General features: G+C 40.0%; 1 protein-coding gene and 1 long non-coding RNA gene across 2 annotated transcripts in view; one reads left to right on the forward strand and one right to left on the reverse strand.

The window, feature by feature from the left end:
• The window catches only part of epha10 (EPH receptor A10), a 168,425-nt gene that overhangs the window by 52,437 nt on the left and 99,360 nt on the right, over nt 1–16,628 (forward strand). The window lies entirely within an intron of this gene.
• Nucleotides 6,330–9,654, reverse strand: LOC146643416 (uncharacterized). Its single transcript, XR_014909213.1, has 3 exons — nt 9,517–9,654; nt 8,982–9,093; nt 6,330–7,346 (listed from the first exon to the last, which is right to left on the reverse strand). It is a non-coding gene; the product is annotated as an uncharacterized LOC146643416 (long non-coding RNA).

A 16,628-nucleotide genomic window follows, 5' to 3' on the forward strand; every position in this document is an offset into this window, starting at 1 on the left:
CCGTAACAATATTAACTTTATGAAGTTTCTGCCAACAATAGTTCTGCAAAACACCTAGCTGTTGAGAGGAACCAATAGTTAAGGAAAAAAATCCAGTATAAATAGTATTAATAGTAAAGTTGGTGATAAGTCGTGCAGAACTTTGGCTGCGTTGCACATTTTCTGGTTCTGCAGTAACAGTTTGACAGTTGGAGCTGAGAATTGTTTAATGATATTGGCAGTTGGGCCGTGTGCAAATAAAGTATGTGTTGCTTGTCCTGCTTTTTGTAATTACTGACAATGCTTTTTCGACAATAAAATCTTCGCCGCGGACAGAAGAATCTGACTGATGTACAAACCAACAGAGAAACTCGGAGGAGAATAACAATGTGGTACGGGGAAGCACCGCGCAGATGGATGAAGAGAGAAAGCACTGACAGGAAACCAACAAAAAAAAAGTAACATTTTAAAGGAAAAGAAGGAGTAAAGGGAGAATAGAACATGTCAGGCATCTTGCCAAAAGAGCAAGTAGACAAGGACAGTGAGTCTCAGTGATGGCACAGAAAAGCCAGCGAGTCCACAGAGACTCAGAGAGAGAGACGTTTTAGACTGCTTCTATCGGTGCTCAACCTTGACTGGGTGCAGTTTAGCAAGTAACTGTGTGGTCCACTAGGTCATTATCCATGAGAGTGGTCTGCTGACACACACACACACACACGTTCCCTGTAGTGCCTCTTTCCTCACTTCAGCTGTAATGGTATGAATATGCAGCCAAAGCCCAGACATCTCCCACTGCACCAGAGCTATTGATCAGCTGTAATGCTCCACTAAACTGAGGAATTGCGCTGGGACTGCTCATACACACTTATACTAAGGACACATCTCACAGCAGACACACACACACACACACACACTTTTTTTTTTTAATTTCATTTTGTGTGTCGGAGAAAGACATCAGGTCTCCATGTGCACCTCATAAAAATGGATAGTGAGATTACAGAAATGTTTTGTGCGCAAGGACATTTGAGTTTATATATGTGTCGCAATCATCCTCATGCACATGTCCTTCAAGAATATGAATGAGTAGCTGCTGTGAAGTACAACAAAAAAAGAATGCAAAGCAGTAAATCGCAACAAACACAACAAAGCTGTGATCTTCAACTGATTCCCGTGTACGTTTGCATACAGTGTTCACAGGTTCTATGTCTTATTTACTCCTGAGCGTAATTGTTTAACTGAGTGAGTGAAAATGCAGTCCCGGTCAATAATATCGAAGAGCCAGTGAGAAGCTACTGATAATGGTGTAAACAGATAGTGCAGTGCAGTAGGGAAGAGGATTATTACCGCATCCTCTGTAAGGGTCACAGAAGATTTAAGGAATGCTGGATTACTTCGGATTATGGCAACTGCTGTCATAATTCTTTTTATAAAGTTTTTACCTAGGAAGTGTAGGTATTAAAGGACATTTAACTTAATTTAACAACAACAAAAAAACTCAGCAAAAGAGCAAATTTGTTATGTGTCCAGCCATGCGGTGGCTCTCGTCTGGCTTTCATCTCTCCAGTTCGACGGCTTTCTGCATCAAAACTGAATGAATGTGTAATTATAGAAAACCTAAAAAAGACAAAAATGTGTGTGGTGTTGAAGTCGTCTCTTACAACTGAGTTACTACCAAGTATCTCTAGGATGAAAAGAGGAGATCCTGGTGTTTAAGATTTAGGTCATGCAACTAATCCGCTGTTGCTCAGAGGACCGCAAGACTGCTGCTGCTTGTGAAGATGAGTGTAAATACGAAGAACTTAGAGCTTATGTCCACTTAGCTTCCTCATGAAATACATAAAAGGCCAAAAAAGGAGAGCGAGTTTAAAAACCAGAGCGGTAGGACGACTTGGATGTGTACATCTTGACCCTGTGTGCATTCACAAGTCAGACACGCGTTGTGAGGAGCACACATATGTTCTTCGGTCTCATTATGAATAGCCGTCAACAGGAACAGACCAGGGAGCAAAAAAATTACGTAATATATTACCTCAGAAATGGTGTGTTTGATGTACATGTGTAATTATGTGTGGGGTTTTTTTTGCGTGTGTCTCTCTCACACTCATGAGCTCCATCCTGTTCTAATTAAGGCAGGCTGCTCTTTCTATATAATTACTGAGTTTGCCTCATGCCTTCAGCAGGTTCTCTTATTATCTTTGTTTGATGCTTCACAATCCAGCTCCATCACATTCACCACCCTGCTATTCCTTCCTATTGCTCTCCTTCCCTCCGTAATTTACTACACGCCATCCTTCTCCTCCCCTTTCCCCCCTCATGCACCTTTATTTCCTTCTCCTATTTACCCCCCAACGCGCTCCCTGTGCTGCCAAAGGACTGTATACTTAATTTCTATCTCACTGATCAGAGCAACACTTCACGACTTCCTCTAAAGAAACTGTTTGCGTTCTCTCTCCTCCTCTACCTCTTTCCTTTTTTTTTCTCCCTCTTTGACTTTCTGTTTTTTTTATCTTGTCTCTTTTCAATATTTCCCATCAACATTCTGCTTTTCCTGTCTCCAGCTCTTGTTTCATGCCCCCCCCGGGGTGACCATGTGGCAGGGTAAGACGGGGTGAAGCAGGGCGAGGCAGGTTAACAGGCTGAAATCTGCTGGTGAAGCTTGGAGAATTATCCAATGCGTTTGTACAGGGCGGTGAGCGAGAAAGTGTGTGTGTGTGTTTGCGTGCTCAAATTTGGCACTAGTAGCCAATCATATGTTTCCAAAGTCGCTCCCTCTGTTGCAGTCATCTTCCGCTCTGTCTGTTGTCACTTCTTGTCATGTCCTTATCAGCCTTCCCTATTTCTTTTTGTCTCAGACAGAAGTCTTATTGTATTCTATTTCTTTTACTTCTATTTGCGTAGCTTTCCAGTCCTTCGCCAGTGATTTGTAACCACATCCTAACCTTTATGATAGAGCATCTTTCCCACTTTCCATATTCATGTTTTTGACTCATCATTCATTCTCCTTTTATCTTACATTTTGCTATCTTTATACTATCTCTTTTTGGCTAGGTGCAACCCCTGCCCATCTGGTCTCCCCTCGCTATCCTTCTCCATCTTTTTCCTTTCCAGCCACGTCACCTGCTACTGTTAGTCATTTCTCTTCCCCAGCTTTCATTTTAAATAATTCACATTCTCCAGGGAGAAAGACAAATGTGTTCTTTTGAGCCAACCATCTGATGTATTTATTTTGCTGGACACCCATACAACAAGTGGGCAAAGAGCACAAATACACACCCGTCAAACATTCACACACTAATAGAGAGCATTCCCACATAGACATACAGACATCTATGTGTGTGCTTGTTTACAAAAGTACCATTAAAATGTCCCTTGGATATTGAAAATGTGTGCTGGAGGGAGGCCAAGCACTCGCTATTCATTTTTCCCCTGCCTTACTTCACCTAGGGAGAATGAGGAAGGAAGGAATTAAGTTGGGGGGGCATTATAGATGGAGGTGAAAATGTATTTTGGGGGGGTTGAGGAGGAGGAAGAAAAATTGGAAAGGGAATGCATAGCATTGCAAAAAAAAAAAAGGGAAAAAAAGAGCTGTCACAAATTCCTCGTCGTTTCACTGTTTGTTAGTCACTCTGCGTAAAAGCGGAATGCATAAAATATGAGTTGTAAAAGCTGAGGATTATTTCAGAGACGCACACAATGCTGGTGCAGAGAGATGACGCTAAGAAAAATGACAATGAGAAGTGAGGGAGATGATGTAGACTTGAAAGGGAGAAGACAGTGGGAGTAAAGGTGATGAGTTTTAGAGGTTAAAGGCTAAAAAAACAAGTAAAAAAAACCCAACTTGACCTGTAAGTAAAGAAAAAAAGTGGAGGTCAGAGGGAGATAATGGTAAGTTGAAGAGAAAGAAAAAACAAAGCGTGAAAAGGTGAGAACTAGGCAGAGTGAAATTGCAATGTGTTACCTTCATCCTTTTCTCTCTTTCCCCCCCTTTCGCACCAGTCTCATGAATTAAATAGAGCCAACATGAATGCATCAAAGTTAGAAAAGGTTGGCATCCAGCTTAATCAGGTTGCTAACTCATCCGACATGACAGCCTCATTTCTCTCTGACTCACCCATGACCACTGAGCCGAATCAAATATTCAGTAAAACATGGAACTATCCTGTAAGAGCAGCTCCTGCTTATTAAGTACATGAAAACTTTGGTGTTCATAAGAAATAAAAAGACATTAGAACAAAAGAAACTGGCAGCTTTATTCCCTGGAATACCAGTTTCCTCTTTGCTTTGTTATACCGTTCCTCCTCTTTCAGTAATTATTTTCTAGCCACTACAGTATCGCTGAGGTGTGATACAATATTCAGTTGCATAAAATATTGCTCGCCATAAGACTTGAGATTAGTTACACTCATTTTTGGTGATTATAATTAAATCATATGGTACACATTTAAAATGTAAACCTGACTTAGTAAGAATTTTAAATATCACTGTGGAGAAACCGCGTTACTCAGCAGCAAATAGAATATAAATCAAAGTGAAACAATGGGGGAAGATTAACAGCACAGCCGATAAGCGTAGCACCATTTTTCTCTCCACGGGGAACATATTAAGTTGACTTATGGTTTGAGAAGCATGTTATATTCACTCAGCTATGTTTTGCATGTTTTAACAAATCACCACCCAGTAAAACCAAGTATCTCTAAATTCACTGATTAAAGGCTCCTTTTATGGGAGCCGTCTTGCACTTCCTGAATCGAAAACTATGCCTAGTTTTGAAAAATGGCAAGGACATTTCTCCGCTGTGATAATTTCTGGTGCTAATGAAAGCAAGAATACACATTAAAGCTCAATTATATTCTGTCAGACTAAACAGGAAAACTTAAATATAAAAACAACAGAGGCAGGCTCAAGCTAGCGATTTTCTTCCACAGATGCTGGCCCTTAGGCTCGTGCTATGCTATCCCAGTTGAACCACTCTGGCACATGAAAGGCTTGCTGACGACAAGCTGCATCTTAGATTAAAGATTAATGCTAAGTCTCATTATGTAAGGCTGTGTAATTCCTGGTGTCCTGAAGTGACCCAGCAGAAGAATTTTGGATGTGCTAGATGATTTACGACGCTTGTGTTTGCGTCTAAGAGTTCTTTTTCTTGGGCTCCATAGAAAAAAATCGGGGGGAAAAATCGTTATTTTGCAAGAAATGTGCACAGATCCATACATGTATGCTACCTGGCTGCATACCCCACCTCCTCATAGTAAAATATGAAAAAAATTATAATGTTAATGGAAAGGCAGTGTTCAGAAATGCCCTGCTGTCCCACAGTCTCCTCGTTCCATCCCTATTCAAGCTCTACTAATAACTTTCCATCTGTCCCAAATTGATGTGGGATCAGTGTATAGATCTGTCTGCCCCCACTTAACCTCAGTGAAATGTACTTATTCTGTCAAAACACTTGAAAGATGGCGAACGCAGGAGTGCGCACACACACACACACACACACACACACACACACACACACACACACACACACACACACACACACGTGTGCTTATTGGAAACAAAGTCTTAAGAGGAAGCTGCTATTATTTTTAGTACTACAGGTCTCATTGAAGTCAGGAGGAGTGAAATGAGAAATAAAATAGTCAAAGTGTGTTGAGAATTGTTAAGTCAAAGGTAACTGGATTTACACAATTAGTGTTAAAGACAGTTTGTCACTCACTCTAGTAGATCTGCGTGTTCTGTACAGTGGTATGCGGTGATTAAATGGTTATCAGTTACAAGTTGATTTGTATTTTTATTTGTTTTATTTATTCATTTATTTAATGGTTTTGGGCTGGAGCCTGTCAGTGCTGACATATGCCATGACACAAGATGTGAGGCAGGGCTTGTTCAGCACAGGGGTGTATTTCTGTAATGGAGCCCATCGAGTCCATCAATGCTAACACACGGAGATAGACAGCCATTCACACCCACATCCATGCCCATAGAGTTAATGCATGTCTGTGGGCGGAAACAGGCGCACCAAGAGAAAACCCACATAGGGAAAATGCTAATAACGTGACTGTAATATGTCATCAGCACTGAAAAAGAAAATTTATTTTTGTTAGTCATTAAAACAAATGGCAAAACATCTGTAAGACTGAAAAGTGAGTTGCCTTTAACTTAAAGTATGACTAAAAACCTCGATGTACAATTATCTTTAAAATTCAGTTCACTGCATTTTTTTAAAATAAAAGTAAATCTTCAATAACCTGCACTGCTTCATTATGTTTCAAGGCAAACGTTTACATTGTGAGTTTGTATGTGATGAGCTGTGCAGCCATCCCTGTTTGAATCTACCCTGCGTATCTATGTCTGTGTATGCCGGCTGTTGTCTCTGTATTCACAGCTCGACAGAGGGGCCTGCCATGAGGACAGAGTGCCCGCCCCCCCTGGCTCCACAGTGCGCCTGGCATGCCAGCCTTTGCCAGCTTAGCTCTCCATCCCCCTGCCTTCCTTGTTTTCCTGTCATTCGTCATCACCCTCCCTATCATGCACCCTCTCTTGTGCAAACTGATACGCATTCGCACGACTCAACCCACATTCCACTGAAATGGACGGCTTTTCCAGAGACACCTGCGCCACTGCGCTCTAAATATAACACACGTAAATGCACACGCCCACACATATCCATGTATGTGTACATTAAGATTTCTTGGGCACGTGCATTTGCATATCCATATACTGAATGCACGGATCATCCCAAACACTCCCAGAAACAAACAACACTACATATGCATGCTCAGACATGGGCTTACTCCCACTCCCTCACAGGCTCATGTGTGTTATTTGTCCGTAACCCACTCCATCTGTTTCTGCCTTCACGCCTAACTAAGGCCTGTTTATCACTCGGCACACTCACGCACGCACACTCTCATTGTTTTGATGTGTAATCATGTGCAGTTCCACAAACACCTGTAGTCCTTATATTAACCAGACAACCCATAATCCTCTCAGATGGACAGGCTCATTACACTCAGATGCTCACACATCACTGAGCAAAAGCCATATATCTAGACGTACACTTTGGCGAAATCTAATTTTATATTCTGGTAGAGTTATGAGGGATTTTGTCACACTGGCAATAATTGTTTCATGCTCTCTTTGCACACATGGACATGCCCCTTGATCATTCGCTTTCTCTCCCCGACACACGCACACAAATGCTCACAGTGGGGAACAGTGTGAAGTGATTGGCATCCTGAGTAGAGTGTTATGGGTGACATTTCCACTGTGTAGTGGTATTGAGGTCTCCTGCAGGGCCTCTGGTCCAATTGGCACATTGAGAGATTGAGGGCGTTAGGTGGGTGGAGGTTCCAGAGAGAGAGGGGCCACTGAGGGAGAAAGAGAGAGAGAAAGACACAGGGTTACTACAGCTCCACTGGATCCTAATATCAAGCTTGGGCTCTGTAAATGAGTTAGAAAAAAATGACTTTGGATAAGTTTATACCTGTAGTTTTCCAAAGATAATCAAATAATAACAAACTGAACTCTTCATATCAAGAGGATACAAATCGACAAAAGGGAAATGGTGCTTAATCGCATTTCATTTTTAGCCTAAAGCTATTTGCAACTTGAAATTTATGTTTGATGATAACCACCATAAACAAGCCCTGGTTGATTCTGTACTGAAACTCAAATATGTTCCCCTATAAACTGTAAATCACAGCTGCCCACAGATATAAACAGAAGCTGATAGATGACACTCTGAAAATGTAAAACTTTTGGCTTGATGAGGTTTAAATTTCTATGATGTCCTAGAACCCACGAGGAACAAAGAGGAAAACTGGTCACACAGTCTAAATAGATTAAATCGAGTCTTTTCAGGAGTGTCTCTAAATCATTGAAGCAAACAAAACTCCATCTCGCTCTCTGCTGTTTCTTTAGCTTTATCTTATGCCATTTGTTCAGTCATCCCTGTTCTTGCGTGTTACTTTTCTCAACCTTTTTTTTTCCTTTTTATCTCCCTTTCCATCAAATAAGAAGGTGAATCAAACAAAGTCTTTTATCATAATTTAATCTTTCTCAGGAAAATGTAAGTTCCTACATTCCTCTGCAGTTATCACTTTATTCGGTGGTCATTTCATCTAGCTGAAGATGATCTGATTGGGCTGATAGGAATCTTAACATTGTCTGTAAACAGAAAGAAAATTCCAACATTAACCAGCATATATAATGGGCATTATCACTTGTAATCAGTCCCATAGATATGGCCAGCAGGGGCCCTCCTCCATCTCTCAGCAGGCTGAGTAGAAAGTAATCATCCACTGTAATCAGTGATCAACAGAAAGTAACCCAATTATGTAGGAGACACTTAAACCTCTGGTTGTAAAAATTGCAGTAATATAGACAATAGGGCTTTATAACAGGAGGTTCCACAGGCAACTGTTAGTGGTATTATAACAAAGTCAAAGTGATTGGGAACAACATCAACTCAGCTGGATCAGCAAGTGCTAATACACAAAGAGGTCCTCAACTTTCTGCAGACCTCCAAATGTGGCATTCAGATTAGCTCAAGAACAGTGCTTCCTGGGTTTACATGGCCAAACAGCTGCAACCAAGCCTTACATCACCAAGTGCAATGTAAAGTGTCAGATGCTGTGGTGTAAAGCACGCCACCACTGGACTCTAGAGCAGTAGAAACGTGCTCTCTGGAGTGCTTCTCTGTTTGAAAATCTGATGGACGAGTCTGGGTTTGTTGGTTGCCAGGTAACAGTTTGACTGCCCTGTGCGAAGTTTGGTGGAACTAAGATAATGATGTGCGGTTGTTTTTCAGGATTTCGGCTGAGTTCTTTAGTTCCAGTGAAAGGAAGCATACCAAGAACTTTTGGGCAATTTCATCCTCCCAACTCTGTGGGAACAGTTTAGGGATGGCCCATTCCTTTTTCAACATGACTGTGCACTAGTGCACAAAGCAAGGTCCATAAATACATGGATGAGTGAGTTTGGTGTTAAAGAACTTGACTGACCTGTACAGAGTCATGACCTCAGCCTGGTAGAAACCTTTGGGAGGAATTGGAGCGGAGAGTGTGAGTCAGGACTTCCTGTCCAACATCAGTGTCAGACCTCACAAATGTGCTTCTGGAAGAATAGTTGAAAAGAAATCCCATAAACACACTCTTCGAGTTGTATGAAAGCAGACAAGCAAATACATTTGGGAATATAGCATACTTTTGTAAGTGAAGTTTTTCAACCCACTAGTGATCTTTTGCTCACCCCAGCTAAGTACTTTTCATGTCCAAACCTAACCAAACAGTGTGCAAAAATGATAGTAGGTTCAGGTAGCTCTTAACAATGAAAGCTAAAGCTGAACGAAAGTGAAGTCGTTAAGTATAGGTCTTGAACTCCTATATGGCTGAGAGTCTTGCAGAATATGTCTCCACTTCCTCGCCTGCCTCTTAATGTAGAATTTTATTGCCGTTTTTAAACCTGAAACACACTTAATATTTCCCTTCAGGGAGATTAAATGACCACCCCTTAATGAGGTAATGACTGTCCGCTTACCTCACTTACACTTTGGCTAAGATGTGCTGTCCTGGAAAACCGTAAATCCAGGCTTCATATAGAAAGCTGTGTGTGACAAGAGTACATTTAAACAATATTTACAAACAGCAGTGGAGTTTTCACCCGTTTTCAGGGTGCATTTGACTTTTTTTCCTCCCCCTGCTTTCTCTCCGTGACTCTTTGTGTTGTGCTACCACCATCCAGAACAATGTAAATCTACTGTTGAATTAGTTATTTTCCCTCCCTATCATCCATCACGCACGACACACTGAGAGGGCGGAGTGCGCAACAGTGAGAGACTGCGTGGTGCAACGAACCATCGCCATGTTTACACAGATTGAAAAATCAGACCCGGGGAAAACATAAGTTCAAACGTGTGTGTTCATGTTTAGTGTTTTTTTGTTGTTGTTGTTGTTTTTGCCATGCAGCACACAGACACACAAAGACAAATACAGACTTGCATCTTGTGAAATACATCTTTGGTTGACCATCTCATGCAGAATATACACACGTACGCAGAAATTGTACATTGCAGCGTTTTGTGTATCTGGCGTTGCCTTCTTTTTGTGTGTTTTTTTTTTTTTCAGGGTTAGGGCTATTTAAACTTGTTTGATGCAGTGGATTGTTTTTCTGTGTCTTTAATGCTCTTGGCCGTTACACATGGAAGCTTATCCATAAGATGTGTGTACACATCACAGTTGACTGAGCATACACTTTACCTTTAGTTTTTTTGGCTGTGCTTTATATGTCATCTGTATATGCTATTTTGGCACTGAGAAACCACAAGGCACGCACACACACACACACACACACACACACACACACACACACACACACACACACACACACACACACACCTAAAGTCAACGGTTTGTATGTCATGTGGTTTTAACTGGCCCTGCCGGCGGTGATGGATGGTGTATTTATGAAGCCCCTTTCCGTGCTCTGGATCAAGGACTCAAAAAATCATCCAGTCTGACGGAGAGAGCGGGATGGGTGGATCAAGGGATGACAGAGGCAAGGATAGAGGGAAGGAGTAAGGATGTATGACTGAAGAGAAAGGGAGGCAGCAGAATGGAGGGATTTTGGAGGGGCGAAGGGGACGGGGAAGGAGAAAAACAGGACTGCCTGCTTGATGGGAAGGTCATAGTCAGCAGGGAGTACTGGAGTCCTGCTGAGCTGGGAACATGTCGCACAAACACACACCTACAAGTGCAATTTCTCTTTATCAAATTGGGGGAAAAAAAGGTCCCGAATCCTCCGTCACCAACTGACATTCGTTAGTGTCCAAAATGCGTGAAAGATGCATCAGTTAAACATTGGATAACACAACGAGTCAGCTTGTTATAAAGATACATTAATGTGACAGATATTTATTGTCTCAACAATACACTTTGTAGCACATTCAGTCTTTACCATCCTAATGCATGCACATGCTTGCATACACATCCACTTGTGTGCAAAAGCAGCCTCGCTTCTTATCGTTTTTTATTCGTCTCTCTGGTTTCGTCTCACCCAGCCAGCTTCATCTATTCTGTGTCGTTATCCTCATTTGGCACGAGGATAAATCTCATCCCAGTTTATGAGGCAGCAGTTGTAAGCCAGATAGAGGTAGACAGTAAACTATTAGACAGAAAGACAGATGGCCAGAGGAGGGATGGACAGCAAAAACAAGCAGACTAGCTGTTAAGTGTTTATATGAATAAGCAGGCAGGAAGACTGACACACACATTTGGTAGCTGTTAAATCAAAGAAAAAACAGTTTGCAGGACATGTTGACACATTGGAGACAGAATGGGAATACTGGAATTTTGAATTCACAAGCATATCAGAAGTACAGTAGATTTAGAGCCTTAGATATTGTTGTTTTAGCTGATGATCCAAGAACCCTTTGAAACTTGTTTCTGTTATTTGATAGGATATATATAATAGCTAAAAATTGAGGAGAGTTGTGGGAGTGGGTAACATTAAACAAAAATGGACTCAGTCGTGGGCCTTGACTTTGCAATTACAGTATCAATCTGTTGGGCTCCACAATTTTGAGCTTAAAAATGGTATATTTGAAAGATTAAGAAAATCTTGCAGAAATGGTAAATAAAATGGAAACAAAGTGTTCAAGCAAGACACAAAGTCAACCTCGGCCACAAAGTCAAGCTCGACCACAGCACCAGCAGATTGGTGGTTCTCAATGCCAGCCAATTTCAGCTTATGTCCAAGCCCATGCTGTTCTACACATCCAACCAGCCGCGTTATATAAGGAGTTTCATTTATGCTGTTTTAACCTGCTTACAGTTGTTGCCCATCTCCACACCAGCTTTCCTGCCTGCTTTATACAGTATCTTCCTGCTACACTCTGTGGAAGGTAAAGAGAAATCCCAAACATGATTCAAATTTAAATCATTTTTACATTCTTTACATTTAAATTAACCATTATTTGCATTTAAATTCTGCTAAATTTAAATAACAAAATCTTGACTATCGTGGACTGAAAGATTGTTATTACTATATCAATTCATTTCAAATACATAAGTAAGACTACAAATTGTACACATACAAAGTAGTTTGTATGTGTACAATTACGTTTCTGGGAAAAGTAATGCAGTTTCTGAAAAAAAAATGTTTTTTTTTATTAATTTTGGATGCAGTTATACAAATAAAACACTTTTTCTTTACTAAATTTACTAAAAAAAATTAAAATATGCCCTGATTTGGAAGATTCTTTGGTTACCACTATTAAGAGAAATACATGAAAAAAATATAAAATAACAACAAAACAATAGCTTAAATGAGTAGAATTGTGTATATCAGAAAAAAATACAATACAATATGATAAAACCAAATATCTTAATTAATGTGATATCAAAATTAATAAAGCAAAACTGAATACATGTAAATATTATAAAAATATTGAATGATAATATACAACATGCTAAATATTTATAAATTAATTTGTTTCAAATAAAGCTTCAATTTTCTTCAATTTTAGTGAGCAAAACTGCGAGGAATGAAAACCTACATTGCCAAAAGTTCTGTTGTTTGCAAGTCATACAGTAAGGTGTTGGAGTCCAAAGTCAAATCCTGTTCTAGCTGTCAGTTGCTAAAGGCAATATTTCTTCGTGATTTTCCACAGAGCATACCTGCCTAGCTTTACAGTTTTCTCCATAAGGGTGGCTCTCTGCATGTGGTAACTGCACTTGTCAGGAAGACCTGCAAAAGTGGTAATAAATGAAGTAAGAGTTCCTACTGCCTCCCCTTTATATTTTCTTAACCCTCGAGCTGTCCATCTGTACAGGGATGAAGCTGATGCTGGAGTACATTTTTCAGTGTGCTTTGTTGATCTACTGTTAGAAAAGTGTTATAAAAATGAAGAAAGTGACAAGTTGCCAGTTAAATTTGCTATTTTCATTTGCGTAATCATCATCTCATAAAACGTTCTGCTCATAGAATTGTACTTTTTTTTACACGTGGACAAAGTGAAAAGTTGATCTTGGTCAAATAAAGTAGACAATTACAGGAGTAATAAAACATAATTAATTAATAAAACATAATTTTATCTTTTTATAATGTCTTGTGTTAAAGAAAAATGGTTTCATCCACTCGATCTGATCTTTTGATTTGTTGATGTTAAAGAAATTCTCTCCTGCTGCAGGAAACACTCTGTGCAGGTGCAGCAGATACCTTTTTGTCTGTCTGCCAAACGGCCTGGCTGTCATGGAGGTGATGTCCTCTGTTAGCATAGGACAAATTGACCTGGACCTTGGGGCAGCCTGAGGGGACACTGCTGATTGTTTCTATACTGTCCTCAGTGGCTGTCAGCTGCAGAAAAAAGCTCTGCCAGCACATCTTACTTATCCAACAGGGGAGAACACACTCGAGTATTCTGCAAGCACTTTTTTATTTCCAAAGAAATTATGAAGTATTTATATATGTTATTGTTGCTAACTGAAAATGAAATCCTTGAAAAATAGGGACAGCATTATAAGACACTGAAAAACAGAATTTGCGGACTTCTCAGCTCTTTACATTAAGTTTTGTATGTCATATGTTATGTCATAACTGTTTTTTCCTAAACTTTACACCAGGTGTTTTTTATTGAAATCCAGTCACTTGTGCACTTCTGGTCAAAGCATCTTGGAGTATTTAGCAAATATGCATCTCAAAGCACATTTAGTGTCATGATTATATGTGCATCTGTGTGAGTTCAGGGAGTCATGTTAGTGGCAATCCTGCTTTGGCGTTCCCTCCATCTGTGTGCTTTGTGCTATAGTTCCCTTGAGGCCCTTACACACTCTCTGATGGCACATCAGAAGCTCCCACCTATAAACACCAGCATCAATAACTTACACCCCTCGTTCTCACTCTCTTTGTCTCTTTCTCTCTCCCTCTCTCTCTGCTGGCTGACTGTTGTTTATATGGCTGTAAAATTCAATTAGGCTGCAGGGGAGTGGGCCGGTCTGCATTACTGCCTGCCAGGGTGACATTTCATTTGCAATGAATCATGGGCCAGAGTAGGACCTGGCCGGCAAGCAGAACAACACTTCTCCTCATATCTGTCCCCTTCTTCTTCTTTCTTTCTTTCTGTCTTTGCTACTTCAAATACTTTACACCCTCTTTCAGTTGCATGGCACATGAACCATTTTACCCTTTCCTGAGTTGTGACGCCAGAAAAAAACCCTTTTGTTTTCTGGCTGCCTGCCGTTCAAGAGAACAAACTAAGTGTGACAAAGGCAAAGAGGGCAGTGGTTAATAATCACTGCCTTCTTTGCCTTTCTCCCCTCTATAGATTCGCTTTTTTTATCCTCCTTATCCTTTTTTTTATCCTTTCTTCTTCTTCAGTCTCCTGCTGTTTATGTCAGTACAAATATTTTAGCCCCAGTAAGCTGCTGTCCACCTCTTACCTGACTCATTTTGATTGAGGCCAGGACCTTAACATTTTAGGTCCATTTCAGATCCCCAAAAAAGGCCTCATCAAATTTTAACATGCATCACTTTAGCCGGCACAAGTGGTGTCATGCCATTGCCCCTGCTGAAAGGCAGGCTTTGCTCGAGGACAGGAAACAGAATTAGATATAAGAATTTTTAAAACCCCAAGCACAGGAGCTTGTAAGTCACAAATTGATGGATTTGAGAAATTTTTCTTTTATGCAATTTGAGTGTGCTGACTGCATTCTTTTAGAACAGATCAAATTTGAGCTTGTAAGTCACAAATTGATGGATTTGAGAAATTTTTCTTTTATGCAATTTGAGTGTGCTGACTGCATTCTTTTAGAACAGATCAAATTTCTGCCTAAGACCACAGAGTAAACTGTGAGATGAAAAATTGCCTCTTTTGCTCATTAAGGGAATGTAAACTGAGTAAAATAAATGGGGTGGCATTGAGAAAAGCATGCCTTAACACTCTAAATTAATGCATAAACTGCCTCTGATTACACTGCGAGAAGATTATATATAAATTGAGGATAAACTTTGAATAATCTAATACATTGTCATCCATGCTGAGGAGGTATTACTGTTTCCCTTAGAAGTATGCTGAAAACATACCGGGGCTCTTGTCTGTTTGAATTCAATCTTACAGAAACAGGCCTCTGACTTATTTTGAGTCCTTGCCTGTAATTCAGTAAAACCTAGTGTACGCTATTAATAATGTATGTTAAGTGCTCTGATTTTAGCTGTGGTTTGTTCCTTTGTTCTTTCCCTGAGTGCAAAGTTTGCTTGCATTGGTTTTCTTTGTTCGTGTGAACTTGTTGTGTGTTTGGTATTTGTATCAGGTTTGTAGTCGTGTATATTTATTGTATTTCCAGAGGATCGTGTTACCGTGCTGTAGTGTTTAACCAAGCTGGTAGTTTGATTTTTACCTGCTGTTTTCTTAGTCCAAAATGTATGCACAGATTCTGGTATGGTTTATTTCTGTGTGTTGCTATCATTTAATTTGCCCTGTGTTGATTGATATATGAATATGCAGAGTCTAAATATGTGCAACGCGCAAGAATTTGTACAAGGGACCAGATTTTAAGTATGGGGGGCTTTCTGGCTTCCATTTGTAGTGCAAGTAGTGCCACACCATCACGTTTAAGTGTGCTTGGTATTTGCAGGTAAATAATCCACATTAATGGGAAAATAGGAAACACATTTGCTGAAATTCGATGCATTCATGAACAGCAGCAGGCACACAGAAAAAGACATTTTCACCGGATATATCTGCTGTCTGTGCTGGAGCACTCAAAATATTGGCCCATGTCCCCAGAGGCTATGTCAGCAGACAATAGCCGTTGGGTTCCTTGTGGGATTTCAAAAATTTTTTTTTCCAAACCCTAAGGTGACATTTTTAAAGTCCAGCAGGCTCTTGTTTTTTTTTTTTTTTTAAGTTAAAAACTTTTTCTCCTTGCTGTTGATCACTATTCCTTTGAGAGCGAGCATGTTCTGTGTTAATTTTTTATGTCTTGGAGTCGTATTACACCATATATCAAAATTAGTCATCTAAATACCATCCAGCAGAACTCCAATTAAACTTTTCTTGTTCTAAAGGGAAAAAAAACAAAAATGGAAATTCTGAATATCATTACACAAATGAATAGGTTATGGTTTTGTAACACATATATTGATTATGTTACAAGATTCCTCAGCTAACATGCTTTTTCAGTCCTTTTCTTCAGTTTTATATTTAAAAATAATAATAAACTGCTTGGTAACCTGCACAGCATAAAGCATGTGTTGTCAGAATTATATGAGAAGGCTTTATCTACACATCATGTTTGTACAAAAGCTCTGAGTGCTTAATGTTTCTCTAAAACATTTCTATAAAACAAGCCAGGTGATAATCATGTACAACAGAAATGCCTGTGTGATCCTGAAGCTGGGGGCTTACAGTGTATTCACATAAATTTGCACAGACACACAAACATAGAGAAAGACATACTTGTGCATATATAGGCTTTAAAAAAAAAATGGTTCTGTCATTCTCTGCTTACCTCTGTCTCGACTGTCCCTACACGCACACCCACACATACTAAATGCCCACAGCGAATCCATCCCTGCTCAGTTTCAGGATGCGCACTGTAGGGAAGGTGATCTTTATTTAAATCCAGTTGTCTGTGCTCACTCCTAATCTCCTC

This window comes from Rhamphochromis longiceps, linkage group LG22, assembly GCF_057381845.1.
Source record: "Rhamphochromis longiceps isolate RC_006_pf linkage group LG22, R_longiceps_female_GT1.1, whole genome shotgun sequence".
Classification (NCBI taxonomy): domain Eukaryota; kingdom Metazoa; phylum Chordata; class Actinopteri; order Cichliformes; family Cichlidae; genus Rhamphochromis; species Rhamphochromis longiceps.